Here is a 14,267-nt window from a genome sequence, read left to right as displayed (position 1 = left end):
GATTCTACCCCAAAAACATATATAATACCTTTGTACTTGCATAGAACAAAAGGGCACAAACTTGAAAATAAAAACCACATGGAATCACAAATAGTGAATAATGCATCATCACATGTGCTATTCACTAGAACAACACCTACACATCCACTTGCATATGTCCACAACACCTATGGTGCACATGAGGGGTAGACCTCATGCTCATGTGCCTTAGCACACCACCACACACCACACACATCAAGCACAAGCAAGTAAGCACCTACACATGCTAAATAGAACAAACCACTATCTTAAACTCTCAAAGGCATTCCTACACCTACACATACAACTTGATCATGTGCTCTTCAAGGCACTTCATGCCTTGGGCATGTGTGAAACACACACACACAACACACACAACACACCTCATGCAACATCACAACATTACATGAGAGTTATAAAGACCCACACACAAGGTATGTGGGGGGGGACCCACACACACACTCACATCACACACTACTTGTACCACTAGGGCATGAGCTAAACTCACATGCACAAATCACACCCTACATAAACATCATGATATGCATCTACACATGCTTCCCTAGTGCAAACACACACAACAAATATAGGCTAGAACTACATATGCACATATGCTTCAAATCCTATTCATGCAATCCTACACAAGAACATGCCTACACATACATATATGGCCTACACATGCTATCTAACATAGTAGCAAAAATCTAGAGGCCACATGCTGTTTGAGAGCTACAAAATATGCCACACATGCTAGCTAGTGCACCACAGCATCTACAAGCATCCAAGGAAAACAACACAAGAAAAAATACACAGCAAAATAAAAGGAGGGGGAGAGGGGATCGAACCCTGTACCCCCTGGATCTACAACACGTTCGACACCACTCTGCTACTGCCCAAGTGCTTGACAGGTACAGAGTCGACAGCAAGTTAGTATACCCTCTGCGCTACTGCTACTGTTGCCGAGAGGAAAAACACAAAAAGGGGTGGCGCCTGCGGGACTCGAACCCACGATCAGCTGTACCACATCAATGCACTGCACTACTACGCTACACCACGGAGTCTGACAGAGAGGAAGACTCCAACTAGATAACCCTACAGGGCAACAAGGTCTCCCTGCTCTGCTACACAGAGACGGCGACAACAACGACGATCACTGGCGCTTCGCTACTAAGTATTGCTACGTCACGGGAGACTCTGTTGGAAATATGCCCTAGAGGCAATAATAAATTAGTTATTATTATATTTCTTAGTTCATGATAATCGTTTATTATCCATGCTATAATTGTATTGATTGGAAACACAATACTTGTGTGGATACATAGACAAAACACTGTCCCTAGTAAGCCTCTAGTTGACTAGCTCGTTGATCAAAGATGGTCAAGGTTTCCTGGCCATGGGCAAGTGTTGTCACATGATAACGGGATCACATCATTAGGAGAATCATGTGATGGACTAGACCCAAACTAATAGACGTAGCATGTTGATCGTGTCATTTTGTTGCTACTGTTTTCTGCGTGTCAAGTATTTATTCCTATGACCATGAGATCATATAACTCACTGACACCGGAGGAATGCTTTGTGTCTATCAAACGTCGCAACGTAACTGGGTGACTATAAAGATGCTCTACAGGTATCTCCGAAGGTGTTAGTTGAGTTAGTATGGATCAAGACTGGGATTTGTCACTCCGTGTGACGGAGAGGTATCTCGGGGCCCACTCGGTAATACAACATCACACACAAGCCTTGCAAGCAATGTAACTTATTGTAAGTTGCGGGATCTTGTATTATAGAACGATTAAAGAGACTTGCCGGTAAACGAGATTGAAATAGGTATGCCGATACTGACGATGGAATCTCGGGCATGTAACATACCGAAGGACAAAGGGAATGACATACGGGATTATATGAATCCTTGGCACTGAGGTTCAAACGATAAGATCTTCGTAGAATATGTAGGATCCAATATGGGCATCCAGGTCCCGCTATTGGATATTGACCGAGGAGTCTCTCGGGTCATGTCTACATAGTTCTCGAACCCGCAGGGTCTGCACACTTAAGGTTCGACGTTGTTTTATGCGTATTTGAGTTATATGGTTGGTTACCGAATGTTGTTCGGAGTCCCGGATGAGATCACGGATGTCACGAGGGTTTCCGGAATAGTCCGGAAACGAAGATTGATATATAGGATGACCTCATTTGATTACCGGAAGGTTTTCGGAGTTACCGGGAATGTACCGGGAATGACGAATGGGTTCCGGGAGTTCACCGGGGGGGCAACCCACCCCGGGGAAGCCCATAGGCCTTGAGGGTGGCGCACCAGCCCTTAGTGGGCTGGTGGGACAGCCCAAAAGGGCCCTATGCGCCTAGGAAAGAAAATCAAAGAGAAAAAAAAAGAGGAGGTGGGAAGGGAAGGAAGGACTCCCACCCACCAAACCAAGTCCAACTCGGTTTGGGGGGGAGCCTTCCCCCTTGGACTCGGCCGACCCCCTTGGGGCTCCTTGAGCCCCAAGGCAAGGTCCCCTCCCTCCCACCTATATGTACGGAGGTTTTGGGGCTGATTTGAGACGACTTTTCCACGGCAGCCCGACCACATACCTCCACGGTTTTTCCTCTAGATCGCGTTTCTGCGGAGCTCGGGCGGAGCCCTACTCAGACAAGGTCATCACCAACCTCCGGAGCGCCGTCACGCTGCCGGATAACTCTTCTACCTCTCCGTCTCTCTTGCTGGATCAAGAAGGCCGAGATCATCGTCGACCTGTACGTGTGCTGAACGCGGAGGTGCCGTCCGTTCGGTACTAGATCGTGGGACTGATCGCGGGATTGTTCGCGGGGCGGATCGAGGGACGTGAGGACGTTCCACTACATCAACCGCGTTCACTAACGCTTCTTCTATACGGTCTACAAGGGTACGTAGATCACTCATCCCCTCTCGTAGATGGACATCACCATGATAGGTCTTCGTGCGCGTAGGAAAATTTTTGTTTCCCATGCGACGTTCCCCAACAGTGGCATCATGAGCTAGGTTCATGCGTAGATGTCTTCTCGAGTAGAACACAAAAGTTTTTGTGGGCGGTGATGTGCGTTTTGCTGCCCTCCTTAGTCTTTTCTTGATTCCGCGGTATTGTTGGATCGAAGCGGCTTGGACCGACATTACTCGTACGCTTACGAGAGACTGGTTTCATCGCTACGAGTAACTCCGTTGCTCAAAGATGACTGGCAAGTGTCGGTTTCTCCAACTTTAGTTGAATCGGAATTGACCGAGGAGGTCCTTGGATGAGGTTAAATAGCAATTCATATATCTCCGTTGTGGTGTTTGCGTAAGTAAGATGCGATCCTACTAGATACCCATGGTCACCACGTAAAACATGCAACAACAAAATTAGAGGACGTCTAACTTGTTTTTGCAGGGTATGCTTGTGATGTGATATGGCCAACGATGTGATGTGATATATTGGATGTATGAGATGATCATGTTGTAATAGTTAATATCGACTTGCACGTCGATGGTACGGCAACCGGCACGAGCCATAGGGTTGTCTTTATAACTAACGTTTGTGCTTGTAGATGCGTTTACTATTTTGCTAGGACGTAGCTTTAGTAGTAATAGCATGAGTAGCACGACAACCCCGATGGCGACACGTTGATGGAGATCATGATGATGGAGATCATGGTGTGACGCTGGTGACAAGAAGATCGTGCCGGTTCTTTGGTGATGGAGATCAAGAAGCACGTGATGATGGCCATATCATGTCACTTATGAATTGCATGTGATGTTAATCCTTTTTGCACCTTATCTTGCTTAGAACGACGGTAGCATTATGAGGTGATCTCTCACTAAAATTTCAAGACGAAGTTGTGTTCTCCCCGACTGTGCACCGTTGCTACAGTTCGTCGTTTTGAGACACCACGTGATGATCGGGTGTGATAGACTCAACGTTCACATACAACGGGTGCAAAACAGTTGCGCACGTGGAACACTCGGGTTAAGCTTGACGAGCCTAGCATGTGCAGACATGGCCTCGGAACACATGAGACCGAAAGGTCGAGCATGAATCATATAGTTGATATGATTAGCATAGAGATGCTTACCACTGAAACTATTCTCGACTCACGTGATGATCGGACTTGAGATAGTGGATTTGGATCATGTACCACTCAAATGACTAGAGAGATGTACTTTTTGAGTGGGAGTTCTTAAGTAATATGATTAATTGAACTAATTGTCATGAACATAGTCTAATGGTCTTTGCGAATTACGATGTAGCTTGCGCTATAGCTCTACTGTTTTTATATGTTCCTAGAGAAAATTTAGTTGAAAGTTGATAGTAGCAAACTTTGCAGACTGAGTTTGTAAAACCGAGGATTGTCCTCGTTGCTACGCAGAAGGCTTATGTCTTTTATGCACCACTCGGTGTGCTGCACCTCGAGCGTCGTCTATGGATGCTGTGAACATCTGACATACACGTTTCTGATGACTACACGATAGTTCAGTACAAAGTACTTAATGGCTTAGAAGCAAGGCGCCGAAAACGTTTTAAAACGTCGCGGAACATAAGTAATGTTCTAAAGAGATGAAATTGATTTCATGCTTGTGCCCTTGTTAAGAGGTACGAGACCTCCAACAAGATTCTTTGTCCACAAAGTAAAGGAGAAAAGCTCAAATCGTTGAGCGTGTGCTTAGATTGTCTGAGTACGACAATCACTTGAATCAAGTGGGAGTTAATCTTCCAGTTGAGATAGTGATGGTTTTCCAAAAGTCACTGCCACCAAGCTTTGAGAGCTTCGTGATGAACTATAACATATCAAGGATAGATACAATGATCCTTGAGCGATTCGCGATGTTTGACACTGCAAAAGTAGAAATCAAGAAGGAGAATCAATAGTTGATGGTTTGTAAAACCACTAAGTTTCAAGAAAGGCAAGGGCTAGAAGGGATACTTCGTGAAATGGCAAAACAGTTGCTGCACTAATGAAGAGACCCAAGATTAAACCCAAACCCGAGACTAAGTGCTTCTGTAATGAGGGGAACAGTCACTGAGGCGGAGCAACTCTAGATACTTGGTAGATAAGAAGGCTGGCAAAAGTCGAAAGAAGTGTATCTGATATACATGATGTTGATGTGTACTTTACTAGTACTCCTAGTAGCATGAGGGTATTGGATACCGGTTCGGTTGCTAAGTGATTAGTAACACGAAATGAAAGCTACGGCATAAACGGAGACTAGCTAAAGGCGAGGTGACGATACGTGTTGGAAGTGTTTCCAAGGTTGATATGATCAAACGCCGCACGCTCCCTCTACCATCGGGATTGGTATTAAACCTAAATAATTGTTATTTGGTGCTTGCGTTAAGCATGAACATGATTGGATCGTGTTTATTGCAATACGATTATTCATTTAAAGAGAATAATGGTTACTCTATTTTCTTGAATATTCACCTTCAATGGTTTATTGAATCTCGATTGTAGTGTTACACATGTTCATGATATTGGTGCCAAAAGATACGAGTTAATGATGATAGTACCACTTACTTGTGGCACTGCCACTTGAGTCATGTTAGTATAAATTGCATGAAGAGGCTCCATGCTGATGGATCTTTGTACTCACCTGATTTCGAATCACTAGTGACATGCAAATCATACCACATGAGCAAGATCTTGTTTTCATTGAGATGAAACAACATAGTAACTTGTTGGAAGTGATACATTTTGATGTATGCAGTCCAATGGGTGCTGAGGCACGCAGTGGATATCATTATGTTCTTACTTCAATGATGATTTGAGTAGATACTAGAGTATTTACTTAATGAATCACAAGTCTGAAATATTGAAAAGTTCAATTCTGTTTCGGAGTGAACTTCGTCGTAACAAGAGGATAAACTGTCTACGATATGATCATAGAAATGAATATCTGAGTTACGAGTTTTGGTACGCAGTTAAGACAATGTGGAAATTGTTTCGCAGTTCATGCCACCTGGAACATCATAGTGTGATGATGTGTCTGAACATCATAGCCACGCACTATTTGGTACGGTGCACACTAAGATGTCTCTTATCGAATTACCACTATCATTTATGGGTTATGCATTAGAGACAACCGCATTCACTTTAAATAGGGCACCACGTATTTCCGTTGAGATGACACAATATAGACTGAGGTTTAGAGAAATCTAAACTGTCGTTTCTTGAAAGTTTGGGGCTTCGACACTTATGTGAAAAAGTTTCAGTCTGATAAGCTCGAACCCAAAGCGGATAAATGCATCTTCATAGGATATCCAAAACAGTTGGGTACATCTCCTATCTCAAATCCGAAAGCAAAGTGTTTGTTTCTAGAAACGGATCCTTTCTCGAGGAAAGGTTTCTCTCGAAAGAATTGAGTGGGAGGGTGGTAGAACTTGATGAGGTTACTGAACCATCACTTCAACCAGTGTGTAGCAGGGCGTAGGAAGTTGTTCCTGTGGCGCCTACACCAATTGAAGTGAAAGCTGATGATGGTGACCATCAAGCATCGGATCAAGTTATTACAAGCCTCGTAGGTTGACAAGGTCGCATACTACTACAGAGTGGTACGGTAACCCTGTCTTGGAGGTCATGTTGTTAAGCAACAGTGAACCTACGAGTTATGGAGAAAGCGATGGTGGGCCCGGATTCCGACAAATGGCTTGAGGCCATGAAATCCGAGAGAGGATCCATATATAAAACAAAGTGTAGACTTTGGAGAAACTACTTGATGGTAGTAAGACTATTGAGTAAAGATGGATCTTTGTAAGGAAGACAGACGATGATGGTGATAAGTCACTATTAAAGAAAAGCTCGACTTGTCGCAAAGATGTTTCCGACAAGATCAAACTGTTGACTATGATGAGTCTTTCTCACTCGTAGCGATGCTAAAGGTCTGTTAGAATTATGTTAGTTGTTGATGCATTATTTATGAAATATTGCACATAGGATGTCAAAACATTGTTTTCTCAACGGTTTCCTTGAGCAAACATTGTATGTGATACAACCAGAACGTTTTGTCGATCCTAAAGATACTAGCAAGTATGCAAGCTCCAGTGATCCTTCAATGGACTGGTGCAAGCATCTCGGAGTTGGAATATACACTTTGATGAGATGATCAAAAAAATTTGGGTTTGTACAAGGTTTATGAGAAACTTGTATTTCCAAAAAAGTGAGTGGGAGCACTATAGAATTTCTGATAGGTATATGTGGTTGACATATTGTGGATCAGAAGTAATGTAGAATTTCTGTAAAGCATACAAGGTTGTTTGAAAGAAGTTTTCAAAGGAGTACCTGGATTACGCTACTTGAACATTGAGCATCAAAGATCTATGGAGATAGATCAAAAGCGCTTAATAGAAGTTTCAACAAGATGCATGCCTTGACAAGTTTTTGAAAGAGTTCAAGATAGATCAGCAAAGAAGGAGTTCTTGGTTGCGTTGTGAGGTGTGAATTTGAGTAAGACTCAAAACCCGACCACGGCAGAATAAAGAGAATAGACGAAGGTCGTCTTCTATGCCTTAGCCGTAGAATCTGAAGTATGCCATGCTGTGTACCGCACCTGATGTGTGCCTTGACTCAAAGTCTGTTGAGAGGTACAGAGAGTGATCCATGATTTAATCACTAGCAGCGGTCAAAATTTATCCTTAGTAACTAATGGACTAAGGATTTTTTTTCTTGATTATGGAGGTGGTTCAAGAGTTTGTCGTAAAGGGTTACGTCGATGCAAGCTTTGACACTAATCCGAATAACTATGAGTAGTGAAACGGATTCGTATAGTAGAGTAGATATTTGGAGCATTTCCGAATAGCACGTAGTAGAAGCATCTATAAGATGACATAAAGATTTGTAAAGAACGCACGGATCTGAAAGTTTCAGAACCATTGACTAAAACCTCTCTCACGAGCAAGACGTGATCACACCCCATAACTATATGGGTGTTGGATTCGTTGGAATCACATGGTGATGTGAACTAGATTATTGACTCTAGTGCAAGTGGGAGACTGTTGGAAATATGCCCTAGAGGCAATAATAAATTAGTTATTATTATAGTTCTTAGTTCATGATAATCGTTTATTATCCATGCTATAATTGTATTGATTGGAAAACACAATACTTGTGTGGATACATAGACAAAACACTGTCCCTAGTAAGCCTCTAGTTGACTAGCTCGTTGATCAAAGATGGTAAAGGTTTCCTGGCCATGGGCAAGTGTTGTCACTTGATAACGGGATCACGTCATTAGGAGAAGCATGTGATGGACTAGACCCAAACTAATAGACGTAGCATGTTGATCGTGTCATTTTGTTGCTACTGTTTTCTGCGTGTCAAGTATTTATTCCTATGACCATGAGATCATATAACTCACTGACACCGGAGGAATGCTTTGTGTGTATCAAACGTCGCAACGTAACTGGGTGACTATAAAGATGCTCTACAGGTATCTCCGAAGGTGTTAGTTGAGTTAGTATGGATCAAGACTGGGATTTGTCACTCCGTGTGACGGAGAGGTATCTCGGGGCCCACTCAGTAATACAACATCACACACAAGCCTTGCAAGCAATGTAACTTATTGTAAGTTGCAGGATCTTGTATTACAGAACGAGTAAAGAGACTTGCCGGTAAACGAGATTGAAATAGGTATGCGGATACTGACGATCGAATCTCGGGCAAGTAACATACCGAAGGACAAAGGGAATGACATACGGGATTATATGAATCCTTGGCACTGAGGTTCAAACGATAAGATCTTCGTAGAATATGTAGGATCCAATATGGGCATCCAGGTCCCGCTATTGGATATTGACCGAGGAGTCTCTCGGGTCATGTCTACATAGTTCTCGAACCCGCAGGGTCTGCACACTTAAGGTTCGACGTTGTTTTATGCGTATTTGAGTTATATGGTTGGTTACCGAATGTTGTTTGGAGTCCCGGATGAGATCACGGACGTCACGAGGGTTTCCGGAATGGTCCGTAAATGAAGATTGATATATAGGATGACCTCATTTGATTACCGGAAGGTTTTCGGAGTTACCGGGAATGTACCGGGAATGACGAATGGGTTCCGGGAGTTCACCGGGGGGGCAACCCACCCCGGGGAAGCCCATAGGCCTTGAGGGTGGCGCACCAGCCCTTAGTGGGCTGGTGGGGCAGCCCAAAAGGGCCCTATGCGCCTAGGAAAGAAAATCAAAGAGAAAATAAAAAAAAAGAGGAGGTGGGAAGGGAAGGAAGGACTCCCACCCACCAAACCAAGTCCAACTCGGTTTGGGGGGGAGCCTTCCCCCTTGGACTCGGCCGACCCCCATGGGGCTCCTTGAGCCCCAAGGCAAGGTCCCCTCCCTCCCACCTATATATACGGAGGTTTTGGGGCTGATTTGAGACGACTTTTCCACGGCAGCCCGACCACATACCTCCACGGTTTTTCCTCTAGATCGCATTTCTGTGGAGCTCGGGCGGAGCCCTGCTGAGACAAGGTCATCACCAACCTCTGGAGCGCCGTCACGCTGCCGGAGAACTCTTCTACCTCTCCATCTCTCTTGCTGGATCAAGAAGGTCGAGATCATCGTCGAGCTGTACGTGTGCTGAACGCGGAGGTGCCGTCCGTTCGGTACTAGATCGTGGGACTGATCGCGGGATTGTTCGCGGGGCGGATCGAGGGACGTGAGGACGTTCCACTACATCAACCGCGTTCACTAACGCTTTTGCTGTACGGTCTACAAGGGTACGTAGATCACTCATCCCCTCTCGTAGATGGACATCACCATGATAGGTCTTCGTGCGCGTAGGAAAATTTTTGTTTCCCATGCGACGTTCCCCAACAGACTCTACCCTATCCTACTGCTCGACGCAACGACATGAACCCATTCTCTCACGCACAACAAGAACAATGCATGCTCTGCACCGAACACCCATGCGCACAAGCCGAACTACTCTCGGGACAGAAACACACGGCGACTCACTTCGGCGGATCTAATCCAGGGGAAGGGAGGAGGAGGCTAGCTCACCTCGGGGAAGGAAGAAGAGGGCGATCGACCGGGAAGAAGCTGGAAGAAGACGCGGCCTGAAGAAGATGCAGGGGCGCGGTGCAGAACCGACGTAGGGGAGGAAGAACACCAGGTGCGCGCCGTAGACGAGGATCTGCCCGTCGGTGAGGTCGCTTCCCGGCCTCACCGAGGACGGGAATGGACCGCGGGGTGCAGCCCCGAGCCCCTGGACATGGCGGCCAGAGACGACGGGAGCACGACGGACGTCGGCGGCGCGCTTCTCTCTCTCTGTGCTTGCGATCTACACAGCCTTACCTGAGGGGGAAGGAGAGATGGAGGGAGATGGTGGCGGCGCTAGATGGGGAAGGGAGAAACTCTAGGGAAAGGAGGGCACGCACGCTGAGGCTTTAAGAGGGCCTCGATGTCTGTGAACCCCTCACGGCGTGCTCGCTCTCTCTGGAGCTCAGACGGAAAGCGGGCAGGGGGTTAGACGCCGTCAGGAGGAGGAAGAAGGGTCGCGCGCCTGGGCTGTTGTGCGTTAGACAGAGTGGGCATAGGCCTCGGATGGGATGGAGAGGCCCATGCTGGCGCCTGTTAGAGGAAGAGAAACCTTGGGGGGTTTTCTAATTTAAATACACGAGAGAAAGATTTAAATCCAAGGCAAAACTGATGGGTTTAAAATAAAACAAAATACCCCCTAGTCATAAGGGAATTATGACCCATTTGAATAAAATAGAAAAGAATTATTTGGGGCAATTAAATATTTTCAAAACAACATTTATATTGTCTGTTTTGGAAATATTTGCACCTTTCAAGTATGGATTTAAAACAGCAAATACATCACTTCATGAACACCACAAAATATCCTAAACCGTTGACATTTTAAAACAGGGAAGAAGCAAAAGAATATTTGGGCTTGAGATAAAAAAGAGAGATGGTTTTGAAACCCTAGTTGAAATCCACAAGCTTCCTACTAGAGTTGCACCACACCACACAATTCACACAACCACATATCACACAATATATCACATCACATCATATGATCACAATGCAACAACACAATGACATGAAATGATAGAGATGCATGCATGCAAAGGAAGAACAATGCAGAGTGACACATGAAATCATAACACATTGAGCTCTCATAACAATGACAAGGTGGACCCACATAGAGAAGGTTCCAAAAAGGGAAAGATACACTCTTGGGGCATTACAAACTAGTTAGGCTGTCAACACACAATTGAAGGCGTAGCCCCTCTCCCTACCTCTAGTTCATTCTTCCTCTAGATTAGGTTTGACAGTGCATGGCGAAGCCATGCCGGATCAGCTTCACCACCATCGCCGCCACGCCGTTATGCTGTCGAAGAACTCAGCTACCTCTTCGCCCCCTTGATACGTCTCCGTCATATCTATAATTTTTGATTGTTTCATGCTAATATTCTACAACTTTCATATACTTTTGGCAACTTTTTATACTATTTTTGGGACTAACATACTGATTCAGTGCCCAGTGCCAGTTCCTGTTTGTTGCATGTTTTTTGTTTCGCATAATATCCATACAAAACGAAGTCCAAACGTAATAAAAACTTACGGGGATTATTTTTGGAATATTTATGATTTTTGGGAAGACGAATCAATGCGAGGCGATGCACGGAGTGCCCACAAGCCCTGTCGCCGCGACCAGGGGGTGGGTCCGCGGCAGGCAGGCTTGTGGTCAGTCCTTAAGGCGGTTGGAGCCCTTCTTTCGCTGCAAGAAAGATAATATCCGGAAGAAAACCGTATTAAAATTTCAGCCCAATCGGAGTTAAGGATCTTCGGGAATTTAAGAAACGGTGAAACGCGGAATCTGGGAGCGTAGAAACAGAAGGACACAGAGAGAGATCCTATCTTGGAGGGTTTCTCGCCCCTCCGCCGCCATGGAGACCATGGAACAGAGGGGAACCCTTCTCCCATCTAGGTAGGAGGTCAAGGAAGAAGGAGAAGGAGGGGAGCTCTCTCCCCCTCTCTCCCGGCGGCGCCGGAACGCCGCCTGGGACATCATCGTGTGACGGCGATCTACACCAACACCTCCGTCATCTTCAGCAACATCTCCATCATCTTCCCCCATCTATATTCAGAGGTTCACTCTCCCACAACCCGCTGTACCCTCTACTTGAACATGGTGCTTTATGCTACATATTATTATCCAATGATGTGTTTCTATCCTATGATGTCTGAGTAGATTATCGTTGTCCTATCGGTGATTGATGAATTGCTATGATTGGTTTAATTTGCTCGTGGTTATGTTGCTGTCCTTTGGTACCCATCATATGATCGCGCGCGTGGATCACACCATAGGGTTAGTTGTATGTTGATAGGACTATGTATTGGCAGGCTAGAATGACAGAAGCTTCAAACCTAGCATAGAAATTGATGCATATGGGATTGAAGGGGGGCCAATATATCTTATTGCTATGGTTGGGTTTTACCTTAATGAACGTTAGTAGTTGCGGACGCTTGCTAATAGTTCCAATCATAAGTGCATAGAATTCCAAGTAAGGGATGACATGCTAGCAGAGGCCTCTCCCACATGATACTTGCTATCGATCTAGTAACGTAGTCGATTGCTTAGGGACAATTCCGCAACTCCTACCACCACTTTTCCACACTCGTTAGACACTCGTAGTTGTTTCTTTATCTAACCAGCCCCTAGTTTTAGTTACGTGTTCTTTACTTTCTTGGAAGCCTATCCTATCACTCCTACAAAGTACTTCTAGTTTCATACTTGTTCTAGGTAAAGCGAACGTAAAGTGTGCGTAGAGTTGTATCGGTGGTCGATAGAACTTGAGGGAATATTTGTCCTACCTTTAGCTCCTCGTTGGGTTCGACACTCTTACTTATCAAGAAAGGCTACAATTGATCCCCTATACTTGTGGGTTATCACCCCTCTTGCTAGATCAAGAAGGTGGAGATCGTCATCGAGTTGTACGTGTGCTGAACGCCAAGGTGTCATCCATTCGGCACTAGATCGGGATGTATCGTGATGGGATCGCGGGAAGGGTCATGATGAGATCGTGGGACGGGCTGCAGTTTAGATCACGAATATGTTCGACTACATCAACAGTGTTATATATACTTCCGCTTAGCGATCTACAAGGGTATGTGGATCCGATCTCTCCTCTCATAGATGATCATCACCATGGATAGATCTTATATGTGCGTAGGAATTTTTTTGTTTCCCATGCAACGTTCCCCAACAGTTCTCTCTCTCCACTAAGGGTTGGTCGCTTCAGGTCACCAATAGTAGGATCAACTTTCCTGCATGATCGTCTTGATCAGATCAGTTTGTTGTGGATGGGGGTTTGAATTTCACGGTGAATTCCTGATCTAGCTCTGCTCAGAGTAGTTTTGGTGAAATAAGAAGGCCTTCCAAGAAGTTGGATTAATGGATTCTGCTAAGCCATGAAAATATTAAGCCGGAACAATCAAGGTCTCATAGGGGCGGCGGTGATCCGGGCTCCGTGAAATCTTGTGAAGTGAGCTGCGTGGATGTCTTGTTTCTCTCGAGAACTCAACTAGATGAGTTCCGGGCAGAATGCATGCATCTTCAAATTAGGATTGATTTCAAAGATGTTGTATCCTGTGATGGCCTAAAAGCTGGACTATTACTCTTGTGGAGGCAATAAGTCGATATCTCCCTTAGATACAAGATGGCTAGTTTGTGATAGACATTTTGCATACACAATGGCCATGAAAATCATCATGAATATTTTAAAATGTCTATGTGACCATGTATATGGCCGAAAAGACGTTTATGACCATGTATTCCAAAATAATTCATAGTATCTATTAAAGTAAAAAATGTGAATCATTTAATTGAAAAGTGTTCATCGTGTATGGAAAAATGTTTCACATGTACACAAAACTGTACATTGTTTACTGAAAACTTTAAAAATGTTTGAACAATGTAAAAAATGTTTTCGTGTAATTTTAAAAGTGTCTATTACCATAAAAAAAGTTTGGCTCTTAATTGAAAAAAAGTTGACCAAGTATTCAGAAATGTGTCCAAAACATGTATTAGGTAACATGGCCAAAAAAGAGGTAAAAGAAGAAAATAAAGAAGGCAATTTGAGCATCTATTGTAATCAACACAAGTTTTATTTTTTCCGCTCTGGTTGTAGGTCTAGCATATGCCAATATTTAAACTCCATCTAGGAACATTCCAGGAGGTACAGCTGTGGTAAGAGAAGGGGCTTGCAATGAAAAGAAAATCAAGATAGGGGCGGCCCA

Source organism: Hordeum vulgare, chromosome 2H (assembly GCF_904849725.1).
Source record: "Hordeum vulgare subsp. vulgare chromosome 2H, MorexV3_pseudomolecules_assembly, whole genome shotgun sequence".
Lineage (NCBI taxonomy): Eukaryota > Viridiplantae > Streptophyta > Magnoliopsida > Poales > Poaceae > Hordeum > Hordeum vulgare.
Note: the sequence above shows the minus strand (reverse complement) of the source record.